The 25,016-nt window shown below is 42.3% G+C and overlaps 1 protein-coding gene across 1 annotated transcript in view; it reads right to left on the minus strand.

The window, feature by feature from the left end:
- The window catches only part of LOC124595116 (cubilin-like), a 1,106,483-nt gene that overhangs the window by 562,650 nt on the left and 518,817 nt on the right, over positions 1–25,016 (minus strand). The gene's annotated exons all lie outside the window — the stretch shown is intronic.

Genomic DNA, 25,016 nt, shown 5'->3' on the forward strand with positions numbered 1-25,016 from the left:
GGGAAACGTTGAAAATAAGAAAGGACTGTGGCCTATACCTGGCAACACGACGGCCGCTTCTACTTCCAGCACAACCCACGCGGACAGCGGGTAGTCTGCCCCAGCACTGCAGGCGCTTCTCCAAGAGAGACAGTCACGCGGCGACCACCGCTATTAGGACGTATGTTATCGGGACGAATGAGGCAGGATGTGCTATTTGTATGCTGCAAAACGTCGAGCATAAACACTGGATTTTTTGAGACTCGTACCTCGTGTTCTATTGGTGATAGGAAGGTAGAATCCAGTGTTTTGGATAGACCTTGGGCTGGGAACCATTCGCATACCTCACAAAACATTCGTCTTACTGTAACTGGTCTACAGTAGAGGATCACAGTTTCAATATTTCACACTTCCTCCAGCTTAGGTATGAATGGTTCCAGAGAAAATACGAGAAAATCGTTTTTCACCATTCTTCTCCGTCAACAGAGGACATCTAAATAACTAACCGCAGCAAATTGCTCAAATTTTAACGGTATATTCACTAAACATTTATCTAAGCCCGCCCGGTTGGCCGTGCGGTCTAATGCACGACTTTCCGGACGGGAAGGAGCGCCTGGTCCCCGGCACGAATCCGCCCTGCGGATTTGTGTCGAGGACCGGTGAACCGGCCAGTCTGTGTATGGTTTTTAGGTGGTTTTCCATCTGCCTCGGCGAATGCGGGCTCGTTCCCCTTATTCCGCCAGTTACACTATGTCGGCAATTGCTGCGCAAACAAGTGCTCCACGTACGCGTGCACCAACATTACTCTACCACGCAAACATAGGGGTTACACTCGTCTGGTGTGAGACGTTCCCTGGGGGGGTCCACCGGGGGCCGAACCGCACAATAGCCCTGGGTTCGGTGTGGGGCGGCGGAGGGATGCAGTGGACTGCGGTGTCGTTGTGGGGTTGTGGACCACTGCGGCTGCGGCGGGGACGGAGCCTCTCCATCGTTTCTAGGTCCCCGGTTAACATACAATACAATACATACAAACATTTATTTAAAACTAACATATTTCCGTTTTTAAATTTTTTCTACTATCGAGAAACGCCCCAAAAATGTGAGTTTTGGGTATCAACCCTGAGACGCGGATTCCGAGACTGCTATGCACGGTAAATGGCTGGAATTTAAAATATATTCTCAAGATACCTATCTCGAACATCTTTGAAAATTTTCTCGAAATCTTTATCCGTTTCCGAGATACAAAGGTTCAAATTTATCCTACTCATACACGTAAAATATGTGTGTAAAATCCCGTGTCCTGCGAAAATGTATTGTACTGCAGAAACTGAGGTAGCACCGCAAAATGTGCTGTAAAGTGTCTCTGTTATCATTACATGACTTCTGGGAATTCCATTTTGCAGTATTGAAGCAGTAGCAATTTTTTTTGCATATAAAATCCAGCCTGAAATGGAAAATTAGTTTGTGTTAGTTCAGTTTCACATAAGCAAATTATCAAAATTTTACAGACACACAAAGTTCTTTTCATATGAGATACATGCCATACTGTAGCAGGGAAAATAAGGGAACCAGCGGAAAAATGCTCTCATCTGAGCATAAAAAAGGCGAATATGCTCTTGCTTAAAAGACTCTGACTGAGAAGTGAGGTAGCTGCTGCCTCATTCTGTTTTCCTCAGCACCTTCCAAAACTGTCCCGAATTTTTTGACATGCGAACATATTCGCGCTTTTTTATGCCAAGAGAGGAGACAGTGGTCGTGGGAAAGAGACGGTTAAGTGAAAAATACTGGAAGACAGTAGACAGTGGTTGTGATATAGAAAAAGCAAAGAAGACAATGGCAGTGTGAAATAAAAAGAGAGGCACACAGTAAAAGTGGAACATAGTTGACTACGACAGAACAGTGCTAGGAAAAGACTGAAGGAGGAGAGAGTACCAGGGCGGTGGAGGTGTGAAGAAGAATAGAGAGAAGTGAATGTGGAAGTGGATGCGATCCAGTGATAATGAGACAGAGATTATGAGAATGACTACGAGGAAAACAGACCTAGTGAGAGTGGGAAGGAATGAAGGAGTAAATAAGATAGTAGAAGTAAGAGAAAGCAATAGGGACATAGTGACAGTGCCAGGAGAGGATAGTATTAGGGCAGAACGGAGAGGACTGTGGCTGTAAAACGAGAGACGGTGACAGAGAGATACAAAGAGATAATGACACTGATTTGGGCTGAATGAATGAGTGAGGTTGGGCAAAGGGCAGTGTATGTGTGCGAGCGACTTGAAATGGAAAAGTTGGTGTGAGCGAGTTACAGTTAAGGGAGCTTATGGGAGAGACGGATGAGTTGCATGTTAAAAAGAGCGCATACCAAAATTTTAGGGAACAGGAGCATATTTCACCTTCGGTCTACTGCGGTAGGAACATTTTTCCGCTGGTGGAGAGAAACCGATCTGTAGCAGGCTCCACCATGGGCGTCAGCTTCGCTTTGAAGGAGCGCGACAGCGGCGCTGACATAACAGGGACTAAGTTTCATGCGCCGCCAGGTGCTCGCCGAGCGCTGCGCGATATCCTTCCGCCTGCTGCCTACAAAGGCGGCACTCGACCACACATAGGCATCAGTACATCAGCTCGCGCCTTATGGCCCATCACTTGCAGCTCTCACATACTACGCGTCGCCGATCCTCTAATCGCCGCTTTCAGTTCCTTCTCCCGTCCGATGTTCCCCTTTACCGGATTCAGCATCTCAGCATTCATCCCATTTACCAGCACGACCACATCACGATCGGCTAGCATCACGACCTACATCATAACACCATCACGACCGAGGTCACGACAGCATGGCTACCAAGCGTTCGTACCAGACCACGATCTTCGTTCTTTCTGTCCTGTGTTGATTAAGTGTCACTTTCATGCTTCTTGGGAACTCGTAAGTTATTGCGCGCAGCCTCATGCTCAGGGCACTAAAGACAGGATGACAGGACATGTGTTAAGACCTCGAGGAACAGCTTCCACGGTACCTGACGGTACTGTGGAAGATAAAAACTGTAGGGAGAGGCGGGTTGGGTTGTTTTTGGGGAAGAGACCAAACAGCGAGGTCATCGGTCTCATCGGATTAGGGAAGGACGGGGAAGGAAGTCGGCCGTGCCCCTTCAAAGGAACCATCCCGGCATTTGCCTGAAGCGATTTAGGAAAATCACGGAAAACCTAATTCAGGATGGCCGGACGCGGGATTGAACCGTCGTCCTCCCGAATGCGAGTCCAGTGCGGGAAAGGTGGATTTGGAATGTATTCAACAAGTAATTGCGGGTGTTGAACGTTAAGTGCTGCTCTGAGATGAAGAGTTTGGCAAAGGAAAGGAAGTCATAACTGAGTTCAGCAAACCAGTCAGAAGAGTAATGCAATAAAACTGCATGTGATTTTGATCCTGAATGTATATCCCCAGCTGTGTTGGTGTTGTTTCGTCGTTCGGCTCCCGGTCTGACAAAAACAGAGAAGCTGTAAGATCTGCAGAAGCCCACTGTTACAAGGAAATTGCAAGTAGCTTAACTGAACGTTCAGTCAAACCACTGTCCAGTTCCAGTCGTAGTCGCACCCTCACTAACAAAAGCACTGTGTAAACACCAAACAGAAAGTTTCATCTAGAAATAAAAGCAAACTCCGTTTGAAAAAGCCTTGTAGGCCCAACGGTACGCACCGACCGCTGTATCATCTTCAGCCCACGAGTATCGCTCAATGCGGATATGTGGTCAGCACCGCCCTACCGGTCGTAGTCAGTTCTCGTTGCCGGCGCTTCTACTTCTCAGACAAACAACTCCTCAATCGACCTCTCTAGGGCTGAATGCATCCCGCTTGCCAATACCGCTCGGCAGCCACAGACGGTCGCGCATCCAAACCCGACAGCGCTTAACTTCTGTGGTCTGACGAAACTGGTGTTATCACTGTGGCAATGCCGTTGGCAGCTAGAAATAAAATCCTTCGTAAATTGACCGGAAACAATTGGGGTGCACAACAAGAGACGTGGAGAATTACTGCCCTGGCTCTGTGCCACTCTGACACAGAGTCCGCTTGCCCTGTTTGGTACAGATCCAGTCATGATACAGAGGTCGACATTCCTCTGAATGAAACATGCCAACTCATCACTGGTTGTTTGAGACCAACGCCATATGATAACGTTTACCATTCAGCAGGATTCGCTCCACCAGATGTTAAAAGTTGTGTCCCTGAACGAGATGTTAAGCACTTGCCTATCACGCACGCCCATTGTATGGATATCAACATTCCCACCGACGAGTGAGGTCTAGGAGGAACATCCTCCATACAACCGAAAATCGAAATCGACCTTCTCAGACTCAAGTTTAAGGTTTTGGTGAACAAGGAACAGTCACCTTCCTAGTTGGATACTAGCAATCGGACGTCTCCCCACATGACATGAAGCACACTGGTGTACCTAGAAAGCGTTAAAAAGGCTTCGTGTTGATGTTGGCCAGTCAAGAATGATTATGTTGAAATGGAGCTTCCCAATCCCATCTAAGCTCTACATATGCGGCGAAGATCAGACCAAAGTCCACACGTGAACTGGAGCAAGCCCTTCTACATCCACAGTGCAGAACTTGATGTCAGAGACGTGATTTAGCAAAATTCTGGGCAGATACTGACACCGAAAGACTGGACACGTGACACTTTTTGCAGTTTTTTTTAACATAACCTTATGCAAATGTGTATTGCGACATTTAATTTCATTGTATATGGAATTTTATAGCCTTTATTCTTTAATTTTGATAGAGAGAAAGTTTTTATATGCAATGAACTATTCGGAATCGGGTATGGAGTATTAAATTTCACGAAGTTATACCTCTCAGCTCAGGGCAAAATTGGGACAGTCATTTGTCACAAAAATAGGGTGACCTAGTGTTTCTTAAAGACACAAAGTTGTAATTTTGTCACAAATTTCAGTGACTTAATTTTTTTTTCATCCATATGGTCAAAATGTTTGCCGATTTGTTGAGATTTATTTGTCTAATTTTCTTAAAATGCAAATAGTTATAGTCTTAACCTCACTGAAACAAAGTACGAAAGAAAAAAATTAAATTCCATTAAACAAGGTAATTCAATAAAATTTTACGCACTTATTTATGGATCTGTTCAGTAGAGGCGAATGGAAAAGATAGATCACAAAGCTTACATTTAACACAATATTCTGTCAAAGCAAGCCAATTAGTTCAAAGTGTTAGACACTTTCTTAGAAGTTCGTATTAAGAGAAAAAAAACAAAGTGATGAGCATTGAATGCAACATCCTGAGCAACTGCATGAGATACGAAATTATAATGCGAAATAAAACTTATTCTTTCTTACTAAACCTTTCATAAATACCCCTAATATAATTGAGGATATTTGTTTTCTAACATTTCAGTTGCCACACTTGTTCCTGCGGTTGCGTGTGCTGTCACAAAGTTATCCCTTTATTTTACAGAAGTAACTTCTTTCGCTATCCAAAGATGGAAGAAAATTTTTGTGAAATTTAACACTTACACAGAATGATCTGCACATACATGGTGGCAGTTCTGCCCCTAACCATGTGTCTTATGCAACCTGTAACGCTTTCGGAAACCACAGGCGAGATTTTCATACTTCCCCGCTCGCTACACACAAGCTATAAACCCTACAGAAGAATGAACAGGGCCTTTTTGTAGGAAATTTAATGTAGTAAAATGTTTAGTGTACTTTTTCGCTAGAGGTCGTAGTTTTCGAATTACTCAAGAAAAACCTGCAAATGTGACCTTCAAGAGCGTTTATCTTGAATAACTAGAAACCTCCAACAAAAAGGTATCCCAGTACAAAATTTAATTACATTAAGTCTCCTACAAAAAGATCCTGTTCACTTTTTCTGTAGGACTAACAGTTCGAATGCAGCAATCTCACGCAATGTTTTTTGAGGCGTTGTAGATTGTATAAAACACATGGGCAGGAGGAGCTGAACCACCCTGTGTAGGACTTACATCTATTATAACAGCTTACTATTAGTCAGCTCTTTAAAGTTGTGGGTAGTAGTAGAAAGTTTCCAAAGAATCAAAAACACGTTTTTGCACGTGGCGAAAAACTGGCTTTGTGGTCAGATAAAGTGTAATGCACGTACTGCACTTGTAGCTTGCATGACTAGGCACTTGTTGCAGGGAGTGGCAACTGACACTTAACATAGACAAATGTAATGTATTGCGAATACATAGAAAGAAGGATCCTTAACTGTATGATTATATGATAGTGGAACAAACACTGGTAGCAGTTACTTCTGTAAAATATCTGGGAGTATGCGTACGGAACGATTTGAAGTGGAATGATCATATAAAATTAATTGCTGGTAAGGCGGGTGTCAGGTTGAGATTCATTAGGAGAGTCCTCAGAAAATGTAGTCCATCAACAAAGGAGGTGGCTTACAAAACACTCGTTCGACCTATACTTGAGTATTGTTCATCAGTGTGGGATCCGTACCAGGTCGGGTTCACAGAGGAGATAGAGAAGATCCAAAGAAGAAAGGCGCGTTTTGTCACAGGTTATTTGGTAAGCGTGATAGCGTTACGGAGATGTTTAGCAAACTCAAGTGGCACACTCTGCAAGAGAGGCGCTCTGCATCGCGGTGTAGCTTGCTGTCCAGGTTCCGAGAGGGTGCGTTTCTGGATGAGGTATCGAATATATTTCTTCCCCCTACTTATACCTCCCGAGGAGATCACGAGTGTAAAATTAGAGAGATTCGAGCGTGCACGGAGGCTCTCCGGCAGTCGTTCTTCCCGCGAACCATTCGCGACTGGAACAGGAAAGGGAGGTAATGACAGTGGCACGTAAGGTGCCCTCCGCCACACACCGTTGGGTGGCTTGTGGAGTAAATGTAGATGTAGATGTAGACTAATGGCAGCACTGTACAAGAACACACTACAACAGACCCCTACGTCGGATTTTAACCCGAATTACAGTATTTAAGAATAAAAAGCTGGAGCGTGCTGCTATCGCAAAGTGATACCTCAGTCAGTTTTGTAGTGAAGTACCAGTACGTGATGCAATTTTTATCATTGTCTGCTTGTGTTACGAATAAATACGGCAGAAGCACGGCGCGGCACCCCGGAGCAGGCGGGCGTTAGCGTGGGCGGGGTGACATGTCTCGTGGTGTATTCAGAGCCCCGCAGCCCGCCCGCCACCGCAGCGCACGGCAGGCGGAGCAGCCCGGTAAAAGCGCGCCCCCACTGTGCTCTACTCTACCGCCCTCACCTCAGCGCCCACTTAGCTCGGAGTTCAAAGGCGACAGCTGCCGCCGCTTCTGCTGGGCTAGCCTTCCCCCGGGCCGCTGTGCGCTGTGCTGTTCGCCGAGTACACACCGACACTCGCCGCTAAACGCTGTTACGCCTTACTGCGCCGCTGGCAGAAAGCTGCACTCCATCTAGTCTCTCTCTGTGCTCCTCGTACGCTCTAGAAGTCATACTGCTAACGTACCCACATATGCTGCTATAGACTTTTACCTCTCGTGTGCCTGGCGAAAGATCCACTCGATGAAGGGCAAAAACGCCAGCGGAAAATGAAAAAAATAGCTCTGAAGTTGTGAGTTAGAACCACCGTACCGTCGTCATCAGAATCAATATTGCTCCACCTATCATGCGTAGTCATGATTTCCGCCACCGAAACGGCTTATCGCTCAGTCCATAGCACATTCCAGCATGCATCTCCAAGCTTTACGGTCTGCTGTACTTACGATATGTCATTTACACAGAAATTTCCCTATCATTTATCGTATTTACACTGTTTTTATTACGAAGTGTTTTCTTGTTGACACTTCCCACATTTTAATTAATTTTTAGGAACTCTATATCTAATAGTTAACTGGTTATGTTCGGCCTGCTGTCGTCCGTGTGACTTCACACTAGATGTTTTTAATTTCTGACTGGCCTGCCGGAGTGGCCGAGCGGTTCTAGGCGCTGCAGTCTGGAACCGCGCAACCGCTACGGTCGCCGGTTCTAATCCTGCTTCGGGCATGCATGTGTGTGATGTCCTTAGGTTAGTTAGGTTTAAGTAGTTCCAAGTTCTAGGGGCGATGTACTTGAGGACAATATGGAAATGGAAGAGAATGTAGACGAATATGAAATGGGAGATACGATACTGCGTGAAGAGTTTGACAGAGCACTGGAAGACCTGAGTCGAAATTCGGAGTAAGTATTAAAATCCATGGAGATGAAATAAAAACTTTGAGGTTCTCCGATGACATTGTAATTCTGTCAAAGACAGCACAGGACCTGGAAGAGCAGTTGAACAAAATGGACAGTGTCTTGAAAGGAGGATATAAGATGAACATCAACTAAAGCAAAACGAGGATGATGGAATGTAGTCGAGTTAACTCGGCTGATGCTGCGGGAATTAGATTAGCAAATGACACACTTAAGTAGTAAAGGAGTTTTGCTATTTGGGGAGCAAAATAATTGATGATGGTCGAAGTAGAGAAGATGTAAAATGTAGACTGGCAATGGTAAGGAAAGCGTTTCTGAAGAATAGACATTTGTTAACATCCGGTATAGATTTAAGTGTCAGGAAGTCGTTTCTAAAAGTAATTGTATGGAGTGTAGCCATGTATGGAAGTGAAAAATGGACGATAAATAGTTTGGACAAGAAGAGAATATAAGCTTTCGAAATGTGGTGCTACAGAAGAATGCTGAAGATTAGATGGGTAAATCACATAACTAATGAGGAGGCATTGAATAGAATTGGGGAGAAGAGGAGTTTGTGGCACAACTTGACAAGAAGAAGGGACCGGTTGGTAGGGTATGTTCTGAGACAACAAGGGATCACAAATTTAGCATTGGAGGGCAGCTTGGAGAGTAAAAATCGTAGAGGGAGACCAAGAGATGAATCACTAAGCAGATTCAGAAGGATGTAGGTTGCAGTAAGTACTGGGAGATGAAGAAGCTTGCACAGGATAGGGTAGCATGGAGAGCTGCATCAGACCAGTCTCAGGACTGAAGACCGCAACAACAACAATAACAACAACAACAACAAGTTCTAGGGGACTGATGACCTCAGATGTCAAGTCCTAAAGTGCTCAGAACCATTTTTACTGGATGTTCTCGCTCATTACTGGCCTTTCATCGCATTAGGTTGGGAGTATGTATCCTGACGGTTCTTATAATGTTACAAAAAATATTTAGTCACATTTGAAGAACAATGGACCTATACTTTCCACTTACGTGACCATCCGCTAATTGTGTCATTTATTCATAAACAATAACCGGTCGGTCTCGTCCATGCTGCAACTTTAATTTCGTAATTCGCCGTGTAAGTAATTTGTTCTACTTCTCACTATCGATTGTATAATTCGACCACAATTGTAGCGGACGGTTTTTATAATTTAACTGATTTAACCTGATTATGTGGCTTCTATTCTACGAAACTGGCCCTTAAATAAATTATTTGTAACGGCCTTGCCACAGCGGTAACACCGGTTCCAGTCAGATCACCGAAGTTAAGCGCTGTCGGGATGGGCTAGCACTTGCATGGGTGACCATCAGGTCTGTCGAGCGCTGTTGGCAAGCGGGGTGCACTCAGTCCTTGTGAGGGAAACTGAGGAGCTACCTGATCGATAAGTAGCGGCTAGGGTCTCGTAAACCGACATACGGCCGGGAGAGCGATGTTCTGACCACATACCCCTCCATATCCACATCCAGTGACGCCTGTGGGCTGACGAAGATGCAGTGGCAGGTTGGTACCTTTGTGCCTTTGTAATGCCACAGCGAAGCATAGCCAAGGCGCAGCAGTTGAATACGTGAACGCCCATGCCATCTGTTGGATAGTTGTGCAAACAAAAGCACAGGTGCTTCTGCCTGGCGGCAGTCAAATGAAATAGCGCTACGAGTAAGACAGTATCTGAATAATGGTGCGCTCGGACGACAAAATAAAGAAGCATTAAATTAGGATAATTTCTATAAATCACATTAATGTGTGCTTCCTGTTGGTGTGTGTGTAAACAAAAAGCAAATAAAAGTGGAGTTAATCTAGACCAATATTATCAATTCAGTAGATAGATAACCTCCTCCGGACACTAATCGTCAATGACTTGCTAAGAACAGGCACTCAGACCTACAAGATCCTTTTCCGCGGTTTATGTACTAAGACAGGAAAAGGCCTCTGATTTTCGAGGGCAAGTGCTCCGCCAACTGACCAGTCCAACCGAGACTCACGGCTCCCCCTCAAAGCTGTACTTCTGCCAGCGCGCATCACTCACTACAGAGTGAAAAGTTAATCTGGATGCAATCCCTCAAACTGTGGCTAAGACGTGTTTCCACAATATTCTTTCTTGCTGGAGTGCTAGTCTCGCAAGGTATGCAGGAAACTTCCATGAAGTTTGGAAGGTACGAGACGAGATACTGGCGGATGTAAGGCTGTGAGGAGAGGTCGTGACTCGTGCTTGGACGGTTTAATTGGTAGAGCACTTCTCCACGAAAGGCAAAGATCCCAGATTCGAATCCCGGTACGGCACACAGTCTTTATTTGCCAATAATTTTGAAATCACCGCACACTTTGCTGTAGAATGAAAATTCATCCTTGTTGAGTAATAAGCGCTTGCTGCTCTTGTAAATAATTTATTTAAAAAGCAAAACTCCGCCTGAACAGGCCATGAAGGTGCGATGCCACTGTCCGAATGTACTGTGATATTTTTAGACCATGCGGCATCGGACGTCTGGAAAGCGGCTATCGCGTGTAATAAGCCTGAATAGCTTTGCTATGTAGTTCAGACTACTACACGGATATTAATTTAGTATTGGTTTGAAAATATATATATGTATATAATGAATGTAATTGAATATGGTAATGTTATGGTATGTCCATTGGTAAGTAGAGAACTTGGCATAGTGTAAATTAATGTTTAAGTGTGAGGGAAATCTCCGAGAACGCCGACAATGCGGGTTGGCTCGTGAATTTGGCAGTAGAGAGAGATGTGTTCTGGAACTGTTCAGATGCAGAACAGAGATTACGCGGCGCGAAAGTGACGGTATTAGTACGATACGGTAACGTTGCTTATAGACAGTTAAAAGTGATCTTACAACAAACACGAACTGGATTTATGGTGTGTCAGCAAGGCAAATGGACAATAAGGCTTGCAGGATGCAACATTTCGACGAAGACGGCTTGTGAGCGATATAGTTGCTGTTCCCGCTCAAAAAGCACATGGCACGCCGTGTGGAAGCTGCGTGATTTACGACGGACTGCCGCGACCAGCAGCAGGGTTGAAGTGACCAGTGTCTGCAGCTAATGTTGCAATGTGATTTTACTACCATATGAGATCCATTGATGAACTCACGCCAGCACAAGCAACGAACTAGTAGTTATCGTACAACAGTGTTTTGTGAACAGTGCATTTTATACCGCCGCCATAACATTTATCTGTAGCGAACCAGTTTATGTATTTATCAAGTCAAGTTCTCTACAGTGTAATATCTGAGTGAAATAATAAGTTTGTGATTCAAAGTGCATTCCACGAGTGTCATCAATTATTTACAGAAAATAGTTCATTATTATCCCAAATCCATTACTGTGTGTGCAGCAATACCAGTAAAAAGGCAATATTACGTGAGTATCGGCATATTAATGCAACAAGAGGATATAATCGGAGTTACGCCGAAAATTTCCAACAAACGCCGGATTATACAACTGACAGAAGACGCCAGGTACTGTGCCACATTAAATACAGTTCAACTCGATGTGGTGGCTTTTCAGTACATTATCAACGTAAAAACTCATTCAGTTTCATTAGAACAAAATGATTCTGAAGTAATGTTTTTAACATCTCTAGTAACCATCAGTTCTATTGTGTTCATTGATTATTCAAGTAAAGAATTAATTGCCACCACAGTACTCATTGTACCTTCAGTACAATGCAAATTCAGTAACATTAAAATCATTACTGGCAGTTGGTGTACATCAATCTAACTTACAGCAAGTTCATGTGTTTATCATATGTGTGTGTATATTGTGTTACGTAAATGTTGTTCGCCTGCTAGGCGTGATTAACGTACACCAGTTAGTGCATTCTGTTCAGTCACTTCAAAGAGGTTATTTTTGTTAATGAAAATCAGAATTCATTTAACATTCGATTTCTTGTACGCCATCGCCAATATTTATTCAGTAATTCCGTGTAGTAGTCTGAACTACATAGCAAAGCTATTCAGGCTTATTACACGCGATAGCCGCTTTCCAGACGTCCGATGCCGCATGGTCTAAAAATATTACAGTACATTTGGACAGTGCCATCGCACCTTCATGGCCTGTTCGGGCGGAGTTTTGCTTTTTAAATAAATTATTTACAAGAGCAGCAAGCGCTTATTACTCAACAAGGATGAATTTTCATTCTACAGCAAAGTGTGCGGTGATTTCAAAATTATTGGCAAATAAAGACTGTGTGCCGTACCGGGATTCGAATCTGGGATCTTTGCCTTTCGTGGAGAAGTGCTCTACCAATTAAACCGTCCAAGCACGAGTCACGACCTCTCCTCACAGCCTTACATCCGCCAGTATCTCGTATCGTACCTTCCAAACTTCATGGAAGTTTCCTGCATACCTTGCGAGACTAGCACTCCAGCAAGAAAGAATATTGTGGAAACACGTCTTAGCCACAGTTTGAGGGATTGCATCCAGATTAACTTTTCACTCTGTAGTGAGTGATGCGCGCTGGCAGAAGTACAGCTTTGAGGGGGAGCCGTGAGTCTCGGTTGGACTGGTCAGTTGGCGGAGCACTTGCCCTCGAAAATCAGAGGCCTTTTCCTGTCTTAGTACATAAACCGCGGAAAAGGATCTTGTAGGTCTGAGTGCCTGTTCTTAGCAAGTCATTGACGATTAGTGTCCGGAGGAGGTTATCTATCTACTGAATTGATAATATTGGTCTAGATTAACTCCACTTTTATTTGCTTTTTGTTTACACACACACCAACAGGAAGCACACATTAATGTGATTTATAAAAAGACAACAAGAAAGACAAATCAAACAGTGAACATCGGGATAAATATATTACACAGTTCCGCAAAAAATAGAATGGATATGGTAATAGTGACGATCGTCACAACAAATCTTCCCCTCAAATGCATAACCGCTTCTGGGTTCGCGAAATTTCTTCGATTCTACCAGGAAACAAACTATTCATTTCACAAACATCTAATCCCCCTCGGTTATGGATGAGCTCTCTGCTGCGAGATGTAACGTCGAGTCTAGTTATCCAAAGAAATTTAAGAGAAACGAAGCGAAAGCCTATTATTCTCCTCCTGCGAAAGAGTGTTATGAGAGAATGGAGTACTCCCCTGTTACGGTAATGGTACCAGACGCCCATCATGACTTTCATCTTACCACAGGCGTCTGAGGTGACATCACTCAGCCTTATGGAGCTTCCGACTTATCCACTACATCATTGACATAAATATATTGTACACAGTAACTTCCTGCTGCTCGAAAAATTCGCCGTGCCAGGAACTTAGGACGATGGGAGGAGTATTATGGTATTGGCGACTTTAACCTGGGCTACCACGGCACCTCTGCTAGTAATCGAAGACGCCGTGACAGCTGTCGTCTGCCTGAACGCTACTGCGGACTACCTGAATCCCTTCATACTTGATGTCTTCCAGCAGGATAATTGTAGGCCCCATAAAACCAGAATCGTCCTACACAGGATTGAGGGGCATGATAGTGAACTCACGTTGATGTCTTTCCGACAAAATTCGCCTGCTCTAAACCCGAAGGAACACAGTAGGATATTAACGGGCATCAGCTACGCACATGAAAGTCACTGGCCCGTAATTTTCGTGACGTGTGCTTAGACATATGGTGTCACATAGCTCCGGAGACCTACCAATGGCTAGGCGAAATCATGCCATGCAACATCACGGTTTTATTGCGTTCCAAAGGTGGACCAGCACGCTTTTAAGTAGGTGGTCATAATGTGATTACGTAGATTTTCCAGGCGTAATGACATGATACTTCTCTCGGGCATGCAGCCCGAAAATGTAGTGAACTTGACACAGTATTTTAACAGACCAATTGGCCGCCATCTTCAGGTGAGTAAGCTGATGCACGATTTCGCCAGAACTGGTTTTCCAACAGAATCGTCAGCTCCATTATACACCGCGGCCCGCCAATCTCGCGAGGGCGACCAGCAGTACTGGACAGTAATAGCACACCGATGGAAGAAAGACAACCGCATTATCCTGCTATATCCCGACAAGAGTAGCATCAGTTGGTCATAATGATTGGCTCGTCAGTGCAATTGAGACATTGCCTGCAAAGTGTATACGAAGAGGTGAGGTTGCTTCACAGCCAACTCGTTTATCTTGCATGACTCCACATGATTTCTTATTCTATACGAGGTACCTCGAGATAACAACTCGGGTGTCCTGGCAAAAATTGCTCTTCCTGTGGCAGTTTTGGGACTGTTCAAATGGATGTGACAGGACTCTGTGTTACGGTGTCTACCGTGCTTACTTGTTGGAAGATGCCACTGCGAAGGACTGCTGTTCACATGTGCAACTTGTTCAGGTAAAGAAAACTTAATATAAATGGGCAGAATTCGTTTTTTACCATCGTCATAACAACAATGGTAAATTTGAGGTCTTCTGATTGTAGCTTATAACTTTTTACCGTGCCATTTCTGAAACAGGATTCCCTGTTCGAAAGTCATGCATTAGCCAAACTCCATCACCCATAAACGTATGTTTTACAAAAATAAAAATCTTATACATAAAATTTTCAATACGGTTTATTACCAACTCCATGTTCTGTAGTCGATGTGGCAGAACATCAGTCCGTAAAGCAGAAGAAAGTGTCGAAATGATTAATGGTGTGGGCTTGCATTTCAGAGGACAGGGATCCTAATCGCCGTCTGGTTCTAAATATGTAGTTTTCCCTTGTTTCCCGCAAATCATCTTGCCCAGCTAGTTCAGTGTTTCACCGCTAATGATATGGATGTTCAAGTTTATGAACCTGATTTATCGACACCGTAGGTAACTACAATATTAATACAATCCCGAGCACCACCGACAAAATTTCGGAGTTTGTTCAGGAATGTTTTCCGAGTATTTTGCTACAAGTGATCCAAAACCTCTGTTTCCTTGTAATCAGATAGTACGAGGGTATGCTGAAAATTAATGAGAAAACTCTTTAAGATTGTAAAATAAAACAATCGTTATTAACATTCTACATCTTTATTCTTCACGTCTATATATTTATTCTCAACACTGTCACCCTGGCGAAAAACGCATTTCTCCCAACTACAAAGTAGTTCGTTGATACCGTTACTGTTGAATGTTTGACTTTGTTGACAGATCAACAACCACAGCTCTGCTTGCTCTGATTAATCACTATCAAAGTGATATATTCGAAGGTGTTGTGACTGACAATTCGCAATTTTTCACAAACACAGCTTTTATTTATGTAAGTTCACAAGGTTGATGATTGAACATACAAACGAAAGGTAAAAATAACGAAAAAAGTCTCCTAATTGAGGCAAACAAAAGTTCACTTCTAATTTTCCACAAAGGTTCGTGGTAGCACACACACACACTAGTAACAGTCCAATTCCGAGACGAGGACGTAATCTTCAACGATCGCAGTACCCGAGGTCGGCATCTGGCGTGAATTGAACTGGGCTGGTTCTAGCCCCTATATAGCTGTCTCCAGCCAATCAGGTTTTGGCGTAGTGATACTTCCTGCAGGCCGTGGCTCGAGCTCCCCCTGCAGGGAGTAGTACTCAGAATGTCTGTTTCCATAATCTTGTATGTAAATAACCGGTGTTTACCATGGTGCTTTTGGTACGCCTTGGGCACAGACAACCTCGTCCTCTGTGATGTAATATGGGTTGCTGGCCCTCAGGGGCTACCTTGGCTACCGTATAACAGAAGGTGTTCGTTAAGATGAAAATCGGTTGGAGTAAAGTAGGGTATGTATGGGGAATGATGGACGACAGTGAACCCAAGGCGTCGGATTGTTGCAGATGTCTCAGCGTTCGTGTGTTGTTCGCCATTGTTATGCTGAAAGAGAGGGTGCTCCATATGTGGGCCAACTCCTTGAATTCGAAACTTATTACAGCACGCTGTTTTTCACCCGCCGACATAGTTACGTTACACATAGCCATGTTACACGCTACGATCCGGAGACCTCAAGTGGCAGAACGCTGCAAATATGAATATGCAAACAATAAAGATGTAGAATGTTGATAACGTAGGTTTTATTTAAAAAGCTTTAAGAATTTTTGCGTAAAATTTCGGAGGCATTACTTTTCGGCACATCTTCGTAATTTCATAATTATTTATTCTGTCTGTTACCGCAACAACCTCTTTTTCTGTAAAAAAAAAGCCTGTAATGTGAAATCACATAGACATACATCACAAAAAATAGAGTAATGCAATAACTCTCTGACGAAGGACGTCGCTGCTGGAACACATCACTATAGCTTCGCTGTGCCGCTCTACCGTTGCAGTAAGTGAACCCATATACGAGACTCATTCTTGATCACTAAACCTATCCATACTGCTGTGTATCTCTACAGCTAACACTGTCGGAAAAACACATTGAGACAGAACCGAGCACTGGTGAAAGCTAGCTTGAGGGCGAAGAGTACAATGGGTATTAATTTTGTCATCAGCAGTGACCCGGAGTGAATGAAACCATTTGTTTTTCACACAAGATACAGAGCACATAATGCCAACAATTTTACTACTGTCACATTTTAATATCTTGAGAGCCATACAGCTAAAAGATAATGGGGGATAACAAATAACACGAAACGAAGTTTCTCTGTAAGGAGCTACCGGAGACTACACGTCCTTGATACCGAATCACCCAGAAAATACCCTTGAACAATCTCCCAGACTTTGTGAGTAGAGTATGGGTACCTCCTGTACATCCACACCCTTGTTCAATACATCCATGAGTTGCTCGGGGAACAAAGCGGTAAGCGCCAAAATGGGAGCCTCGAGATACAGAAGATTAAAGTTTGCAACTGAGCCACAAATCCGAATAATGTTATTCTAACATCCAATTTCTTCTAGGTGGCTTTTAACTTCTATATTCTTCCATACAGACGTAAAAAGGACATGAATCATACTATAACAATATACAAAAATAAACACATTACTGTTGTGGAGATACCACCATGTTACCAAAATCACACATGCTAACAACAAAACATTATCACATACATGGTGATTCAACTGCCCCTGCCTATGTGTTTGATGCAACGCGCAACACCTTCAGATACCAAACACAATATTTTCACATTCCCTTGTTCGCTACATGCAAATTATTAGTCTCATTGAAAAAATGAGTGAGACCTTTTCGCACGATATTTAATGTAGCTAAATTTTGTACTGGGATACGTTTTCGCTATACGCTATAGTTTTTGAATCATTCAAGAAAAACGTATGACAGTGGGCTTCAGATGCTTTTTTCTTGAATAATTTTAAAACCATGTCCTCAGCGAATAGGATAAAATTTCATTACATTAAATTTCCTACAAAACTGTCCTGTTCATTTTTTCTGTAGGACTAATAGTTTGCATGTGGTCAACGAGAGAATATTAAAATCTTGCACATGGGATTTGAAGGTGTTGCAGGTTGCATAAAGCCTGTTGGTAGGGGCAGCTACGTAAATAAACCTGTATAATCATATGAGAGCGTTTACACAGAGTCACTAAAAGACGTAACTGTACAGCTCGTAGCTTGAAAGTACTTAATTGCTCAACACTCTCATCACAGATGTATTCATTTTATTAGTTGTACTGACAAGAAACATCCATGCCGAGCAGGATGGATGTAATCTAAGAGGAACAGAACGTCAGCAACTTTTTGCCTTTCAATGAGTCTGGGTCTGTCTTACTTCAAACAGAGAGAAAGAACTGCGTTTTGCTTCCCTCGTTTCCTAAAATTTACTTTGCGCCAAATGTCTCGATTTCTCGGTAATGCATGAAGATAACTCCTTAGGTTGACAGCCAGATGTTTTCTGAACATCAAAGTCACCGATTTTCTAGAATGTTCTGAATGTTTGTTCATATTTCCTTTACTTACTTTCTCTAAAACTTTAGGAGGACACTGGCTGTAAGGTCCTACACCCTTTTATCTACAGTTTTTCCAGAATTAGATACGTATTCTTGGCATGTATTACATTTCTTCTGCTTGAAATTTCGACGCGAGGTGCATCTCAACTTTTTTCGAGATGACTTAATCGACTGTTCTTTTTCTTCTTCATGACTAATATCTGAGGCAGTGACAGACTGCTCGATATTAAGGGCATCTCGAAATACTTCGTAGATAACCTGAATAACAGCAAAGATTATTGTTGTTGTTATCATTGTTATAATTACCTGTGCGAATATAAAGATATGTATACAGGGTGGTCCATTGATAGTGACTGGGCCAAATATCTCATGAAATAAGCATCAAACGAAGAAACTACAAAGAACGAAAATCATCTAGCTTGAAGGGGGAAACCAGATGGCTCCATGATTGGCCCGCTAGATGGTGCTGCCGTAGGTCAAACGGATATCAACTGCGTTTATTTTTAAATAGGAACCCCCATTTTTATTACATATTCGTGTATTACGTAAAGAAATATGAATGTTTTAGTTGAACACCTTTTTTCGCTTTGTGATAGGTGGCGCTGTAATAGTCATAAACGTATAAGTACGTGGTATCACGTAACATTCCGCCACTGCGGACGGTATTTGCTTCGTGATAGATTATACGTGTTAAAATGGACCGTTTACCAATTGCGGAAAAGGTCGATATCGTGTATGACTATTGTGATCAAAATGCCCAACGGGCGCGTGCTATGTATGCTGCTCGGTATCCTGGACGACATCATCCAAGTGTCCGGACCGTTCGCCGGACAGTTACGTTATTTAAGGAAACAGCAAGTGTTCATCCACATGTGAAACGTCAACCACAGCCTGCAACAAATGATGATACCCAAGTAGGTGTTTTAGCTTCTGTCGCAGCTAATCCGCACATCAGTAGCAGACAAATTGCGCGAGAATCGGGAATCTCAAAAACGTCAGTGTTGAGAATGCTACATCAACATCGATTGCACCGGTACCATATTTCTATGCACTAGGAATTGCATGGCGACGACTTTGAACGTGGTGCACAGTTCTGCCACTGGGCACAAGAGAAATTACGGGACGATGACAGATTTTTTGCACGCGTTCTATTTAGCGATGAAGCGTCATTCACCAACAGCGGTAACGTAAACCGGCATAATATGCACTATTGAGCAACGGAAAATCTACGATGGTTGCGACAAGTGAAACATCAGCGACCTTGGCGGGTTAATGTATGGTGCGGCATTATGGGAGAAAGGATAATTTTATCGATGGCAATCTAAATGGTGCAATGTATGCTGATTTCCTACGTAATGTTCTACCGATGTTACTACAAGATGTTTCACTGCATGACAGAATGGCGATGTATTTCCAACATGATGGATGTCCGGCACATAGCTTTCTTGCGGTTGAAGCGGTACTGAATAGCATATTTCATGATAGGTGGATAGGTCGTCGAAGCACCATACCATGGCCTGCACGTTCACCGAATCTGACATCCCCGGATTTCTTTCTGTGGGGAAAGTTGAAGGATATTTGCTATCGTGAACCACCGACAACGCCTGACAACATGCGTCAGTGCATTGTCAATGCATGTGCGAACATTACGGAAGGCGAACTACTCGCTGTTGAGAGGAATGTCGCTAAACGTATTGCCAAATGCATTGAGGTTGACGGACATCATTTTGAGCATTTATTGCATTAATGTGGTATTTATAGGTAATCACGCTGTAACAGTATGCGTTGTAAGAAATGATAAGTTCACAAAGGTACATGTATCACATTGAAACAACGGAAATAAAATTCTCAAACGTACCTACGTTCTATATTTTAATTTAAAAAACGTACCTGTTACCAACTGTTCGTCTAAAATTGTGAGCCATATGTTTGTGACTATTACAGCGCCATCTATCACAAAGCGAAAAAAGTGGTCCAACTAAAACATTCATATTTCTTTACGTACTACACAAACATGCAATAAAAATGGGGGTTCCCATTAAAAAAAACGCAGTTGATATCCGTTTGACCTATGGCAGTGCATCTAGCGGGCCAACCATAGCGCCATCTGGTTTCCCCCTTCAAGCTAGACAAGTTTCGTTCTTTGAAGTTTTTTTCGTTTGACGCTTATTTCGTGAGATATTTGGCCCGGTCACGATCAATGGACCACCCTGTAGACACACCGCCAAGCCCTCAACAGTAGCCATAAAATAATCTAATATTTCATGCATTTCAGGCAGTCGTGAAACATACTAAAGACGTATAAAAAATTTGCAATCTCACATTCCTCTAAGAGATCTAAGTCGTTAGGTATGTACCAAGGATCCTGATCGGAGATATTAGGTTCATTAAGAACTTCTTTTTTTTTTTTTTTTTTTTTTTTTTTGCATCTCGCCAAATATGGCTGTAATCTCGGAAAAAGTACACTGGTCCTTCTTAGCACCGGCCATTTTACCTGTTGCTTACCATTACGTTACCGCAGTAGGCAGCCACTAGTGTTTACCATGAAGCATCGCCCTGATATTTGTGTAGTGAAATGACATCTTCTTCCTAATGTATTATAGTATGCTACTCGGAGGTAGCTTCGATTGCCCTATATCTCAAAATACACGGCAGTGGTGCTTACCATTGTGTTCCCCAGAACTGCTCGAGTATCAAAATGAGGATATATTTCTTCTCTCTTTCTGCCCTTACTCTGTGGCGCTCAAAGGAAGACCTTGGCTCTACGCTATGACTGTTTTATTCGAGTTCCACCCTAAAATCTAAGTGACTAGGTGGTTGTCTGCATTTTCTACCCTAACAGTAAGCAGTAATGAGCTTTCACTTGCTATCACTGTTCCTAAAGATGAACCAGCAGACGGTAATTTGTACGCTGCGAATAAGTCAGTAGTATACTACGTCATCTGCATCAGTTGATTCTATTTCCGTAAAGGAGTCTGCCTCCGCAGCTGTGCGATCGGTGAACGTGAATGCCGCGCGGCTAACAAGGTCTTCATTCATGCTTCCTTCACAGGAATTTGCGCCTTCTACTTACCATACGATATTCAGCTTTTCATATGATACATTTATGATCAAATGCTAGAAATGCAGCCTTCCAGCACAATTTACATTTTATAAGCTTCTATTTTAGCGTGCGTTGTATATTAGGTTCTGTTATCTGTAACGAGGTGATATATGGCTTATAAATTTATTGTCCATTTTATACATCCTCTTTGAATGTGCACTCTATGCTCTTGCTCTTTTACGTATTGATTACAGGCCTATGTGACACTTTGTACTTGTTACGTAAATTGTTCACTTTTTCACGTATTGGACAGGTCCGTTTTGGTGTTATATAAATTTATTGCCAAGAATATTGTTTATTTTTTAATTTTTTGATCTGATGATCGCTATCGGAAACCCAATATTAATAGCTGTGATATATTACATAGCATCAATCAACTGGCAACGTGTGCTCCATTGATGTAGTGGCAGCAGCAGCGCCAGTAGTTTTAATTATGTTTTTATGCTATCGTACTACGGTTCAAGAACAACAAAAAAAACATAATTTATACATACAGGTAGTTAAATACCTACAGGTCTATTCAAATAACTTACGGGTTTGCTGTCGGGTGACGTCGTCGACCACCGCCGATATTTCGACAGGAGCACACACTGCCATTCTCAAGGCACAACTGCCTTCAGGATGGCAGTGTGTGCTCCTGTCGAAATATCGGCGGTGGTCGACGACGTCACCAGGCAGCAAACCCGTAAGTTATTTGAACATTCAATTCGCCGCGAAAAGCTAAGGTCTCACCTACAAGACTAGTTTGAAAAGAAGTGGGACAGGTAGTCGAATGCGCCTTAGAGCAGGAACCATACCGCTAATTCAGAGAGCCAATGGAAAAACTAATTCAAGATCTTCGGATGGAGGTTGGACCCTCCTCCATCCCCCACCACCCCCCATCATCCCAGAATAGGCCATTCTATTTAGAACTGTGCAACCCAATTAGCTTTATCCCTATTGCTTTGCCGTATCCGTGACGACTTTATTTTCTGTCATCTTCTTACGGTGATGACGATATAAACTCACATTTTCGTATATCGTAGTAGTAATAACAATCTGATTTCAAATTCCATACGAGGAGGGATAAAGACGGTAGCAGAATCATTTATCCCAATACGAGTCGGTGCTGTTACGAGTTTCACCGTGTCAGCGGAAACTACAGGGAAACCTATCCTGGTCTGTGAATCAGACTAAATCAATCTATTGCTTTCAGCGAAATTCTTTAAATGTTTTATGACCATTAGCTACCAGAGCTGCCTGCACTCAATGGACGTATAGCTCCATTAATACGGAAGAGCCGAAGCGTGACAGCCGAAGGCTAAATGCTGCCGTGACCGAAAGCGCATCCTGCGCCATCTGTTATTGAACGATGGCAGCTGGCCTACGTAGTCGTTCCAGCTTCTACCGCCAGGTGGCCCGTGCTGACGGCTGCCGCCCGCGGGAGAATACGAAATAGATTTTCCGCTTGGATACGATTTTTCAATTTTCATACAGTGAAACAAGTGTAAATAAATTTTCTTTTGTTGGCAAGAGCCTACTGTATAACCAAGAGAACAGACCAATCAGTTTAACTCACAAACTTCGTTGCAAACGAAAGCTTTGTGCGGCCGAGTACCTACTACAAACATGTGCTATTTAAGTCAGTATGTTAGTTAGGTATTGCTGTACTACAGTACTACAAAGTCCTTTCTATTATTTCCTGAAGGACAACTTTTATCTTTCCGTCTTGCTTTGTTTAACCGCCTGTGTTTTGCCGGTTTTTATTTTCTAGAGTTCTTGGCCATTATCGAGACTCTTAATTTTCATGCTGTTTAGTCTCTTATGCTCCAAAAGTTAACTGCCACATTTTCAAATTCGTATATGTAATAATTATTTACATAAAAATGTGTTTTTAATATGACAATGGGCAAAAAGCATAAAATTATTTGTTCTAATCGCATACAGATTCTCAACCCAATACTCATAGCCCTGAAAAGACGTTCTTCTGAATTTTTATTAGCTGTAACAATACCTGTAAGATTTACAATAAAAAACATGGAACGCACACGCTACATGACTGATACTTGAACAGTTCACTTCCTGTTATCTGACTCATGTGCCCCATGTTTTTCGTAATAAGTCTTACACGTTTTGTCATAGCTATTAAAAGCTCATAAGCACAAATTTCCAGTGCTATCTGTATGGCTTTACAGATTTTTATGGGCCTAAGAGAAATTAAATTACGCTTTTTAGCCTCATTTCAAACTACATTATATTAAAAATTTACTTTTATTTAAGTAATTATTTTCTGAGTTTTAGTCTTATGTGTGTGAAATTCCTGATTGTATTTCAAACATTTTGATGAGATCGTGTTTTTTATTTAAGTAATATTTTAATATGTTATTCTACAAGTAAAACTAAAGAAAAACGTTCATATAAACATAGGTCCGCAAATGTTTAGTTACGGAGTTACGGCTAATAAAAGATTTTACCTGAAATTTAGCAACTTCGCTAATATGAAGTCATCGCAAAAGTGTACGAGGTTAAAATAAAACGCGACTTCCATTTATTGTGTTGTTATTGGTCTGGTGAATCTAATAAATCACGTCCCATACGCGTATCTGCAGTTGTTTTGCAGAAAATCCAGAGAAGCAAGACGAAATTAAGAACAACTAAAACGGGCAACAAAATCTCTTCATATATGTGCAGCTAAATGCACTGAACTCGGTGGAGACATTTTTGAACAATTATTGGGGATGCATTGTGAAATTGTATGTACACTGTACAACTTCCTTAACACTGAGCTTTTTTTTCGTTTAACATTAATTCACATGTCCTATGGTATAAATAAAAGCAGATAATCTGACACATTCATGTATTTTCAGTTAACGTTATTACCATCATTTTTCCAAAATTAAATTCTCTACAACTTCTGTTGAAAACTTTGTGCAATTGTCTGGAATTTAAAAAATAAATTGGGCCAAGTAGTAAATAAATTAAAAATTTTACGAAATTACTTCTTTGCTTCTCTGGATGCTCTCGAAAACTACTACAGATACTCGTTTAGGACATGTTTTCTTGGTTTCATCAGATCAATAACAACTAAATAAATGGAAATTGTGCTTTACTTTAACGTCGTACAGTTTTGTGATGGCTTCATATTAGCGAAGTTGCTAAACTTCAGGCAAAATCTTTTATTAGCCGTAACTCAGTAACTAAACATTTGCGGACCTAAATAACATATTAAAATATTTGCACATCTTCGTGAATCACCCTATATATATATATATATATATATATATATATATATATATATATTACTAGCTTTCTGCCTGCAGCTTGACCTGTGTACATATGTCACATACATTGCACTCATGTCCTCCTCCCCATGTCTGTACATAATTTCTTAGACCCTCTCTCTGTTCAGCCTTGCCCATCCGCTCGCATACCGCCTCCAACACATTCTGATACTATTCACACAGCTTGTCCTTTAGAGTAGCCAAGATGTCAGGCGTAACCAAGCTTTTCAGCACCTCCACCACCCACGACGAACAGACAAGAAGGAAAGCTTACATTACCTTGTCATCCAGTCTGAGCTATCTTAAAAATTCAAGTTTCTAGCTCATCGGGAAATTAGCTTCAAATCAATTGCAAAATTTGTAATGATCATTCAGACAGACAAGAAAACGATCTGATAAAGACTTGTTAAAAATAGGTACACTTTTAGTGATCTTTGGGTGGGGCAGGGTGAGGTGAAGAGCGTTTAGGGCATGACCCACATAACACCCCTTCCCCCCTTGCATCGGCGCGTGTGTACTGCGTAGTAAAAGAAAATGAATTGTCCATATCTTCTAAGAACCTTCTCGGTAGAAATCATCATTAGAAAACCACACCGAATAAAAGTGAATACTCTGCAATTGCA

Source organism: Schistocerca americana, chromosome 2 (genome assembly GCF_021461395.2).
Source record: "Schistocerca americana isolate TAMUIC-IGC-003095 chromosome 2, iqSchAmer2.1, whole genome shotgun sequence".
NCBI lineage: Eukaryota > Metazoa > Arthropoda > Insecta > Orthoptera > Acrididae > Schistocerca > Schistocerca americana.